The sequence below is a fragment of the Sciurus vulgaris genome (assembly GCF_902686455.1).
Source record: "Sciurus vulgaris genome assembly, chromosome: 1".
Classification (NCBI taxonomy): Eukaryota; Metazoa; Chordata; class Mammalia; order Rodentia; family Sciuridae; genus Sciurus; species Sciurus vulgaris.
The window spans coordinates 88,008,736-88,019,525 of record NC_136461.1 but is presented as its reverse complement, the minus strand read 5'-3'; the positions used below and the strand labels follow the sequence as shown (position 1 = coordinate 88,019,525).

At 36.2% G+C, this 10,790-nt stretch overlaps 1 protein-coding gene and 1 pseudogene across 2 annotated transcripts in view; one reads left to right on the top strand and one right to left on the bottom strand.

Moving 5' to 3' along the window:
* The window catches only part of LOC306639399 (uncharacterized protein), an 829,262-nt gene that overhangs the window by 450,784 nt on the left and 367,688 nt on the right, over window positions 1–10,790 (bottom strand). The window lies entirely within an intron of this gene.
* LOC306654702 (syntabulin-like) lies at window positions 3–1,999 on the top strand (annotated as a pseudogene). Its single transcript has one exon. The product of its transcript is annotated as a syntabulin-like (transcript).

Here is a 10,790-nt window from a genome sequence, read left to right as displayed (position 1 = left end):
CGGTGAGGTGTGTCCTGGATCATTGCAGTGGCGGGAAGTGGCGTAATGGGGCTCGCGCTCTGGGAGACCAAGATGTCCAATTATGAGAAGGAGCAGAGAGTGCAGCATCAGGAGAAGGAGATTTACCAAAGCCAGATTCCCTGGTTGATTCTTTGACGCCATCTGCCCCAGCAACAGAACAACTTGTCCCCAGCCTCTGGGTCTCCCTTCTCTGAGGAAGACAGCAGAGAGTTCAACCCCAGCAGCTCTGGACGCTCAGCAAGGACCATTAGCAGCAACAGCTTCTGCTCAGATGCCACAGGCTGTCCTAGGAGCCAGTTAGTATCTCCAGTGAAGAGATCCTCAGGTACTGGGAACAGCCCCATTGACTGTTGCCCTGCAAGTGATGAAAACTTTACCAGAAAGAAGTGCACCAATGGAATAGTCATTAAGGGAAGCATCCTGTCAACCCAAAACAAGAAGGAATCAGTCAGGCCTCGTAAAGCCAGGCAGTGAAGCTGATTTTAGCTATTCCAGCAGGATGGGCAGCATGTCAGCTCCTGAGGTCCAGGTGTCACTGCATGAAGCAAGCGGTCCTCTTTCTTACCTACTCCAGGTCCCCATGGGCCAAGTAATGGGGCCTCATCGAGCAAGTCTGGCCACAGTCCACCATTCCCATGGGAAAATGACCTTCTGTCCATGCTGTGCAGGAATCAGCTGAGCGCCCATTAATATCCATCCTAGTTATGCCCCTTCCTCCCCAAACAGTAGCAACTCAGGCTCCTACAAAGGAAGTAACTGCAGTCCAGTCATGAGGCGGTCTGGAAGCTACATATCTTGTGGAGGAAACCATGGTGTCGACCCCCAGATTCAGAGCAGTATCTCACTCCTCTGCAGCAGAAAGAATTCACAGACACCTAAAGATGTCTGAATCTTAGACATGAAGATGAAGGAATCTGAGCGACGTATGAGAGAAGACTGGGTTGAAGAATAGTGCCACCAGCTGAGGCCCAGCTGGCACTCGAGGAAGCCAGGAAGGAGATTAAAAGCTCACACAGGTCATTGAAACAATGAGAAGCAGCTTGGCTGATGAAGATGAAGGCATTCAGAAATATTTTGTGGACATTAACATCCAAAACAAGAAGTTGAAGTCTCTTCTTCAGAGCATGCAGATGGCGCACAATGGCTCCCTGAGGGATGAACTGTTTCTAGACTTACCACGTGCCTCCCGGGGAGAAGCGCCTACCTCTGAACGCCCCATGTGGCAAGATGGCAGGTGGATTAGTTCTGGAAGAGCAGGTCACAGAGGAGGGGGCCGACGGTGAGCTGCTGGTGGGAGGCAGTGTGGCCGACAGAGAAATATTAGACGAGATGGTGACAACCGCCACCACAGAATCTGGTGACCTGGAGCTTGTTCATTCCGCCCCACCCCCTCCAGAGTCCTGGAGGCATCCCCCATGGGGGTGTCGCGAGGAGGGCAGCGCAGTGGCGGAGCAGGCAGTGCAGACCTTCGTGGTGCTCTTCAGCCCTGCTGTCTCTGATCTCGTTCAGAATATGCTCAAATTCCAGGACCCCTGTCCCTCGAGCTCAGCTTCCCCTGACTTCTGGGGCTGACTCGATGGAGAGCTTCCCAGAGTCCCCCTCGGCCTTGATGGCTGTTTAACTACAAGAAATCCCAATTCAGCCACCCTTCTGTCTCCCGTGGAGACTCCCCTGGGCAAAGGGACTGTGGAAAACCTCTCTAACTGCCGAGGAGAGAGCTGGATTTTTCAGCCTATACCGAAGAAAGACTGGAGAGCCGCATTGCGCTACCCCAGGGGGTGTCGTGAGGCAGCACGGGAAGAGCAGTTTTCTGGTTGATCTCCTGGCGGTGGCTGCCCCTGTGTGCCCAGTATTCTGTGGGCATTCAGTACTCGAAGAGGGGGAATAGATCCGGTCCACAATCTGAGCCTTGCTGCGAGGCTGCTGTGTGGTTGCTCTGCCTTCGCTCCGCCGCACTGCCTACCGTATCAAAACCTAAATAGAAGTTTTGATGCGTGCCAGTTTGTCCTGTGTGCCAGGTAAAGAAGCAGCAGGTCGATCTGCAGCAGTCTCTATTCTGTCGTTTTGCTCCCCGGTATTTGATTTGCACTATAGTTAGTTGAAGTCTGTTCACTGTTTAAAACTGGAGGTATTTTAAAGGAATGAAGACCTGGTTCCAGTAAATGTCCCACCAGTGGAAAGTATGTTCATGACTGCCCGTGTCGTCTGAGGTACCTATTATCCAAGTGGTTCAGGAAGAGAAAATGAAAAGTTTGCACTTTCAAGACAGCTTCTCCAAGACTGGCGTGTTATCCCCTTGCTTTGCTTTGTGCCATTTTAAAATATGTAAATGTTCCAGCATTCCAGTGGTCTTGTGCATAGCGGGAGACTGTAACCAAAAATAAAATTGTATTTGTGTAATTGGTTTGAAGAAGTCTTGAATAGCTCTTCAGTATCTTACTTGGGGTTGATAAGGTTTCGTAGTTTTTAAATAAATGCAGCTCCAAAGTCTTAAATGGCTTGTTCTTTTTTTTTTTTTTTTCTTTTACGTTTTCTTTTTTTTTTGCGGGGGGATAAGAGAGAGAAAGTTTGTCAGGTTGTCAGGTTTTATTTAGTTCATGTACATATGTGCATACACACCCTTATATGGCTAAGGACCAAAGTGAATACTCACTAGAACAATAGCTTCTTATTTTGGTAGCTAAATATGATTGCTCCTTTTCCTATATAAATCAATACTTCAGAACACACAAAGTAATGAATTATTCTCAGAAGTAGGACATAATAGTTATTTATAACACATCAAGAGAAATTAAGAAATAAGAGTAAGATAATGAGAGGCAAGTGGGAATTTGGGGGTGAAGAGAATTTGACATATGGAAGTAATTATTATGAATTTTAAATTATTTACTAAGTATAACAACATTGAGATGCTTTTGTCTGGCAACTTAGAAATTTTTCTTAAAAGAGAATATCAAAATGTAGAACAACTGCGAGTATTATGTATTCTAAACAAAACAAAACAAAATAAAACAACAACAACAAAAAAAACCTTCAAGCCTGTAAAATTCTTGAGCAAATCTAGGATTGATAATGGCTTGCTCTTAAACTTGTTAATTGATGATAGTGTATGTAAGTTTACATGTACTAATTTTTTTTTACTTATTTTATATAGTGTTTTATTGGAGATTGTTGGTAACCACACACTTAAGTATGATGAAAATAAAGACTAGTGTTTCCATTTAAGTAAAGGTTTTATTCTCCTATAGAAAAAAAAAAAGTCTTACCACATCATGTCTTTCAGTATTGAGAAAAAAACTGAGTATATTAACTAATACTAAGCACATAGACACTACATTTCATATAAATTTATCCCCATAACAAATTTCATCCAAGTAGATGTCAATTTTTCTTGGATCCAATAAAACTTGAACTGTAAGGTTTTGTATTAGACTACTCCTTTCTGAAGAATTTTGTAATTAACACACACATACACACATGCATACACACAAAGACGTGTATCAGTAATTGATTTTTCTTTACTTTTAGAGATCTCCCAAATTTGATAGACTTTAAGAAAGAATATTTGATGATTAGCTTTCCATATTGCTGCAAAAAAAGGCAGCTCCTACTCCTACCTTGTAATGGGCTCCAATCTCAAATCTACATTTACTTCCTGAACACAGCCTTGAAAATTTATGTCTTAGATTTGGAGATTTTCTTTGTGTCCAACTAAGGTAAAGAAATTTTTATTTCATGTTTGCCAGTTTAAACCTCTAATCTGAATTTGAACTTGATTTTCAAAATTCTATGGGCATGAGAATAATGTATTAAATAAGTATTAATATATCAAGTAAATAAAACAATCTAACATTGCAACATCAGGTAAGAAAGAGGAATTTAATATTAGGTAAGGTAAATTAGGACAAAATTACTACAAAAGTCATTTTATAAATTTTAAGTTTAGACCTGAAGAAATGAAAACTGAAAGAACAAGTATATATCAAACTCTGAAAATTATTTTAGATTTTTCTACTAGTATTTGAAAGGTGAAGAAGACTTTCAGGTTTGCATTTCAATTAGAAAACCAACAACTCTGTTCGTAGTATTAATGGAGGATAAGGTTTATTATAATAATTCATCTGAGGAAATCAAAGCTCTCATTAATCTTCTCAGGTAAAACAAATGTAAAAATGAAATTAATAAAGATAAAGGATTTCAATAGCATCATAAAGAGAAGACCACTGCTCATTGTAAAAGAATTGCAGCAAAATCAGGTATGATTGTAGGTTTGACAACCTAGTATGAACCACTAGGTCTCATTAGGATTTCCCTGAATACAAAAAGACTGCTTCTTCCAGTTTCCCTCAGAGAGAGGAAATCTTTTTGGAAGACAAGTGACAGAAAATCAGATCAACCAATAGAAATTTTAGAGACTCTTGATTTTGCTGCTTTCATGCTGGGCACATAGGCACTCACTAGGCTTTTGAATGATGGATTGGCCCAGCCATATTGTTAAACACTCAAAGAACTAAGTTAAGAATGAATTTATAAGCTTAAGCATAAAGACTTCCATTGTGAGGATCTTCTAGAGATGTGAACTTTTGTCCAGTGCTTGTGCACATCTCAACTTGCATATTCAAATGCAGTACTTGTTTTCCTTCTAAGAGGCATGTTCTTCTAGTCTCTGCAAATGTTGATTCACCCAATAGGAATTTGTTCAATTCTTTAAATATATTCCAACACCAGTACATATTTTCATGTTATTTTAAAGCATTTGCAAGATTTATTTGTGAAATAAGATTTCCATTTCCATAAATTCCAAAATATTTGTATGGTGTGTGAGTGTGTGTGTGTGTCTGTGTGTCTGTGCATACATATGTGCATTTATGAGAGACTATCAGAGCAAGAGAATGACAATAGGAAATTTATCAATGACTGCTTGGAAAATATTAAGGTATATTTATTTCTTTTATATGCATATGATGGACTCAATAACAATTAAAATAAGTAGCAGGCACTTCTCTAAAATATAACAAAATGCTATTACTATTTCCATATGAAGGGGAAAAAATGAGATATAAAGGGTTTGAGGAGTAAAAATTGAACTTTTATAAATCTTTTTTGCTATTGCTATTTTGGTCAGTGTTTCTATAAGACTGGGTAAAACATTAATGAGGGACAACTGAAAATAATTTTAGAATTCTTTAATTCTTGTAGTTTCCTCTGTCAGAATCACTTGTTTTGTTTCTTGATCTCACTTAGAACACAAACAGGAAACTTCTTTCTTATAGTGTAGTGGACTAGGTGTTCCCAAAGACTGTCTAGAGTGAACAATTATGCACCAAATCAATACCTAAGAAAAATCTTTTAAATTTCTGCATGTATGAAAATAGAAGAAAAATCAGAAAGCCTGGAAAGTAAGCACATGAAAAACTGCCTTTAACTAAGATTCAGGGTCTTTGGATAGAAGTGAGTAACAAGTTCCCAGTCAATGACTGAATAATCAATCATTTGGGTTTCTTCCTATGATTATGAAACAGCTGATATCTTAACTGCAGTTGGAATAATGTAGTTATAAAAAGTTAATTGAGTAGATATCTTTTTTACATATGTCATAGTTTTGAGATACAAATACTAAGACCCTTCTCTTCACAAAAACCTTCCCAATTCCCAAGATGAAGTTTTTCTCCACTCTTTTCATTCATAACACTTTTCAAAACTGTCTTTGCATCAAACTGTAGTAATTGTTTACAAGCCTGAAAACTCTACCAGTAAGAGAAGACTCCTGCGATAGTGACCAAATTTTGCGTTTACTTATTATGAGTTTGGAAAACCAATGTATTACACTTTCATATTTCATGAAAGCATTTTTGGGTAAATGAAATTAGTGAATATGGTATCATGAACCCCCATATATACAAGAGTGAAGGTCAATAATCACCAATATCTATGAAACATACATAAAACTTTAGTATCTCTTAAAGATGAGGTCCATTTCATAATATTAGCAGAATGCCATTTTCACTCCTAATAAAATACATTTAGAAATTTTAATGATTCTATGTATTAGAAAATAAATCTAGTTTGTTCTTAAATCTTTTCTGAAGTAAGAAAAAGTACTCCCTCCATGGTCTAAAGTCAGCGATAGAGTACTTCTTAGTTTTCAGCAAATGCTACACTCAGAGCCTTTCATTTTCCCAAAGAGTACATTGCTAACCACTTACCAATTTAGGGCACTATTGTATTCATGTGCATACATTCACAAGGATAAATAAAATAAACAAATCAGTTGGTGTGTTATTAAGTTTTTCATAGCTGTGACTAAAGGAAAAAAACCACAAAAGAACAAACTAATACAATAGGAACATCTAGAGGAAGAAAAGTTTTAATTTTGGGTTCTTGTTTTCAGGATCAGTCCATGGCCACCAGACTTTATTGCTCTGAGACTAAAATGAAGCAGACTATCACTAGAAAGGGCATGGCAGAGAGAAGATATTCTACTCTTGGCAGTCAGGAAACAGAGGTAGCACAAAGAATTAGAGAGAAAAAGTGTAATCCCCAAGGAACACTCACACTTACCACTTCTAGCTATGCCCCATCTGCCTACAGTCACCGACCGGTAACACATTCAAATTATTAATCCACTGAATTGATTAATTCCCTGATGAGGTTGGTTCTCATAATCTAAAAATTTCAACTCCTGCATTAACAAAGGAGCTTTTGGGGGACATATCATATGCAAACCTTAACAGCTAGTATAATTTGGAACTAACATTTACCAATCTAACCAAAGATATGTCAATACAAAATCAAAATATTATAATCCTAAAGTATAATTGGAAAAATTAGTATGAACCTATGATGTCTTTTTGCTCTCTCTTTAAAAATATGCATATTCTTCTATCAGTATTCCCTTAAATTGCTTGAAACAATGAACAAATAATGGTGAGAAACTATAATGCCCAGAATGTGCTCTCTAAAACCATATAATTAATAAGAATATAGCCTTCTAAGAAAACTAGCTGACTCCAGGACTGGAGTAAAACTTTGTGCAAAAATAAGCTGTAACACATTATTATAAGATAACGTGGGAGCTATGCAAACTATCAGGTTCATATTAAATTAAAGAACAATTATTTTCATAGATTCCTTTGGTCAAAAATAAGAAAATATGAACATCAAAATAACTGTAATGGGTTAAAATGTTATCAAAGATGATACCATTCTTGTATTCATACATATAATAAAAACTATTTTTAAATGTCTTTGGAACCAGAAATGATTATCAGTATATTTATTTTATCTGCATAGAGATATACTTTCTCTGTCTCTCTTACTCCTTCATGCATACATGTGTGTTTGAACATATACCTTCTCCGCCCCCTCTGTCTTTGAATAAGGGATCAAACAATGTTTTACTTCTAAATTGTATTGAATTCCATGATTTTATTTTTTGCATTTTATTTATTTCTTGCACATAGACACATTAACAAATGTTATCATAATATCATCCTATGTAAATATTAGGATGCACAACCATACCAATACTTTGGTAAATGATTTTATTGCATAATGATTGACAGTTCAAACTAGGAAAAACTCAATTTGAAAATTGGCTCAATTTCCTACATGTGACAAAAAAGAGTTGGCTGATAGAATTAACTTGCTGCCTACTTGAGGCAGTTCTTTTCTGGAGTGTAAAAAGATGGGAGGTATAAACTTGATGTATGAATAGTCCTAATGACGGCACGATCAGTCATTACGAAGGAAACCCCAAGCATCTCTGGAATGGCAAATTACTAAATAAAAAATGCAGCACCTGCTATAGCAAAGCTAATGGAGTAATCTTTAGAAAGTGAAAGCAGCCTTAGGTGGTGCCTTATTCAGTCTGTACGGAGTGTTCAGTTTCTCTTTCAGAATACATTGATTAACTGGAAATGCCCTGATTGAAGGAAGGGAAACTTTAACATTGATAATGAATAAGCCTCAAGTTGTTACTCTAATGTTCTAAGTCCTTAGTTTATTTTTGTTTCTAGTGATTTGACTCTAAATCAAGATTAAAAAGCAACTCAACATAAAGGAAAATTAAAAGGAGGTCATTTAATCACCCTGTTAACTTCAAATGATTATTGATTCTTGGAGGTGATGTCTAATTCTGCCAGAAAATTTATTTCAGTAATGATTACTACCTCAGTTTTACCTATGATCCTGGAGGTTATTAAAAGTGGAGGTCTCAAGAGACATGTACAAGTTTAAGCCAATAATGTCATATTTCACTTTTTTTATGAGAACAGTTTCAAGCTCTGCCCTATAACCTATGACAGAATCAGGGTTTTCATTTAAGAATATTTGCATCACAAGTCTAATTATTATATGCAGTCCCTTGGGAAACAGTAACACACTGAAATGATGAATAAATATCAAATAAGAAGAGTGTATTGAACTTTATATTGTTTCTCATTGTCTCAGACACCCAGCAGTCAGATATCATACCTAGAAATATGACATTACTATATCGCCTTTTATTTACAATAGACACATTAACAAATTTTAATTTGTTAAAATTAAATTTGTTAAAATTGATTTGTTAAAGTTTGATTTACTCAAATTACTTCATAGTCACACCTTAAATGCTGTTAGAATCTCAGTTTGAGGAATATAGTGAACAAGAATTGCCAAAGATACTTGAAATACATAAATGCAGACAATATAAATGTCTCTAGAGCACATAACTAGAGTAAGCCCTCATATAGAACTTGTTAAGGGTGATGTGCTACCAAATGAGAGATTTGCTTCTTTGGGCATGTCTCTATATTTGTAGTTGTTTAGAAAAATCAGACAGAAGAAAAGAGGGAACATTTACAGAGCATAATCTAAAAAGTGATGTTTCACAGCTTGAATTTTTGTTTAAACTTTTATTGAACTCCTAGCCAAGATAGAGCAATGAGTGACCTAAATCTCATGCAGTCAGAATTCAGAAAATAAGATATTTTTGAAAGTAGAATTATTATGCATTTGATAGCAACTGGACATTGGACATAAGGTAAATGGAGGAACCCAAGATGATTATCATTTATAAAGTATGTAACTGGCTGAGGTTTCTTTATAAAATTAAATATATGAGAAGGGACAATAGATAGGAAAAATCATGAGCTCAGCTTTGATGAAAATAAATATGAATTCCAAGTTTTAATTTATGAAATCATTGAAAATATGACTTTCATAAAATAGGTTAGGACAAAATTAAAATTTTGGTGAAATTTATGTGCAATCATGACCCAAAAAGACTGCTGAAGAAAAAAGTAATATAACAGGAAAGGAAAGGGACAGTATAGAAGTAGTTTTCACTCCTATGTATCTTTAAATTATGAGATATCAAATTGTATTTCAATAAATGCTTAATTTTACTAAATATACTCAATGTGGGACCACTCAATTATAGAAAACAGTATATACAAGCATTATAAAATTAAATAAAATGGATAAATTCTAAAAAAATGCTACCAAATTTTTACACTAATTAGGAAACTAGAAAGCATTTATATTTTAAATTGCTGTGACCTTCTCCAACAGTTTAAGAAAATAAGCATGGTGAATATAGTTTTACATAATTACTTTTCCATCACATGCATGAAATATTATTCATGTATAAAAGGATACTTATGCTATTCTTTGAAATATTGAAAATTGCCTTTCTTGAGAAAATTTGTCTTATTTTTCTATCTGAATTTACAGTTTCTTATGGTATCTTCCAGCTATACCTTGGCCTGGACCTCATCTGTATTAGGCAGTGATGAGATCCTTCTTTGCATGCCTGCCAGGGTGGCATCAGAGGAGGACTCTGGAAAATCAGGGTTTTTCCTACATTTGGCAGCAAGAGGCCACATGTGCAGCACTAACTTGGCACACAAATCCCTGGAAGCCCGGATGATATCAGTGGAGACCCGACAGAAAGACAGAACTCCCACACTGATCTAATAGTAACATGGGCCTGCTCCTTCAAGTGAAAAACCTGAACTTATACCATCTTCTGAGAATTATGGCTTGGCACCAGTTTCTTCCTGCTATGAGCCTGTCAAGAAAATCTAGACAAATTAGGAGGTGCCAATACTACCCAGAATCTCATCACAATATCCAAAATGCCCAGCACTTAATAGAAAACCAGTTGTTATACCAAAAATCATAGAACTCAAACTACATTTTTTAAATCAAGGATGGTAATGGAGCATACTTAGATATCAGAATAATATAATAGTATAATAAAGATCTTAACACAGTCTTAACAAAAATGCTTTAGTGACCCATTTTAGACATGCTTAAAGCAAATGGGAAAATAAATCTCAGCTAAAAAAGATAGGTAAATTGAATGCCCATTTTATAACTAAAAACTATGTCAAACATTAAAAGATTAGTAGATGGATTCAGCAGCAAAATGGAGTTGACTGAGTGACTGATTAATAAATGTAACATAAAAAGTAGAAATTAACAAACTCACAAGTAGAGAAAAGGCCAGAAATCTAGCTATAGCATTAGCCAAGTGTATGTGAGGCCTGGGGTTTGATCTCTAGCCCTAAAACACAAAGCAAAGCAACTAACTTTCAAACAAAAATAGAGAAAAAAAAATAGAGTGCAAGAAAAAAGTTTCAGAGACCCATTCAACTGTACAAAATATATAATATCCATGTTGTCTGAATTTCAGAAGGACAGCAGAAGGAGGGGAGAATTTGGAAAAGTCTTGCAAATTTGACAGAAAGCAACAGATTCAAGATGCCATATAAACCCAAAGA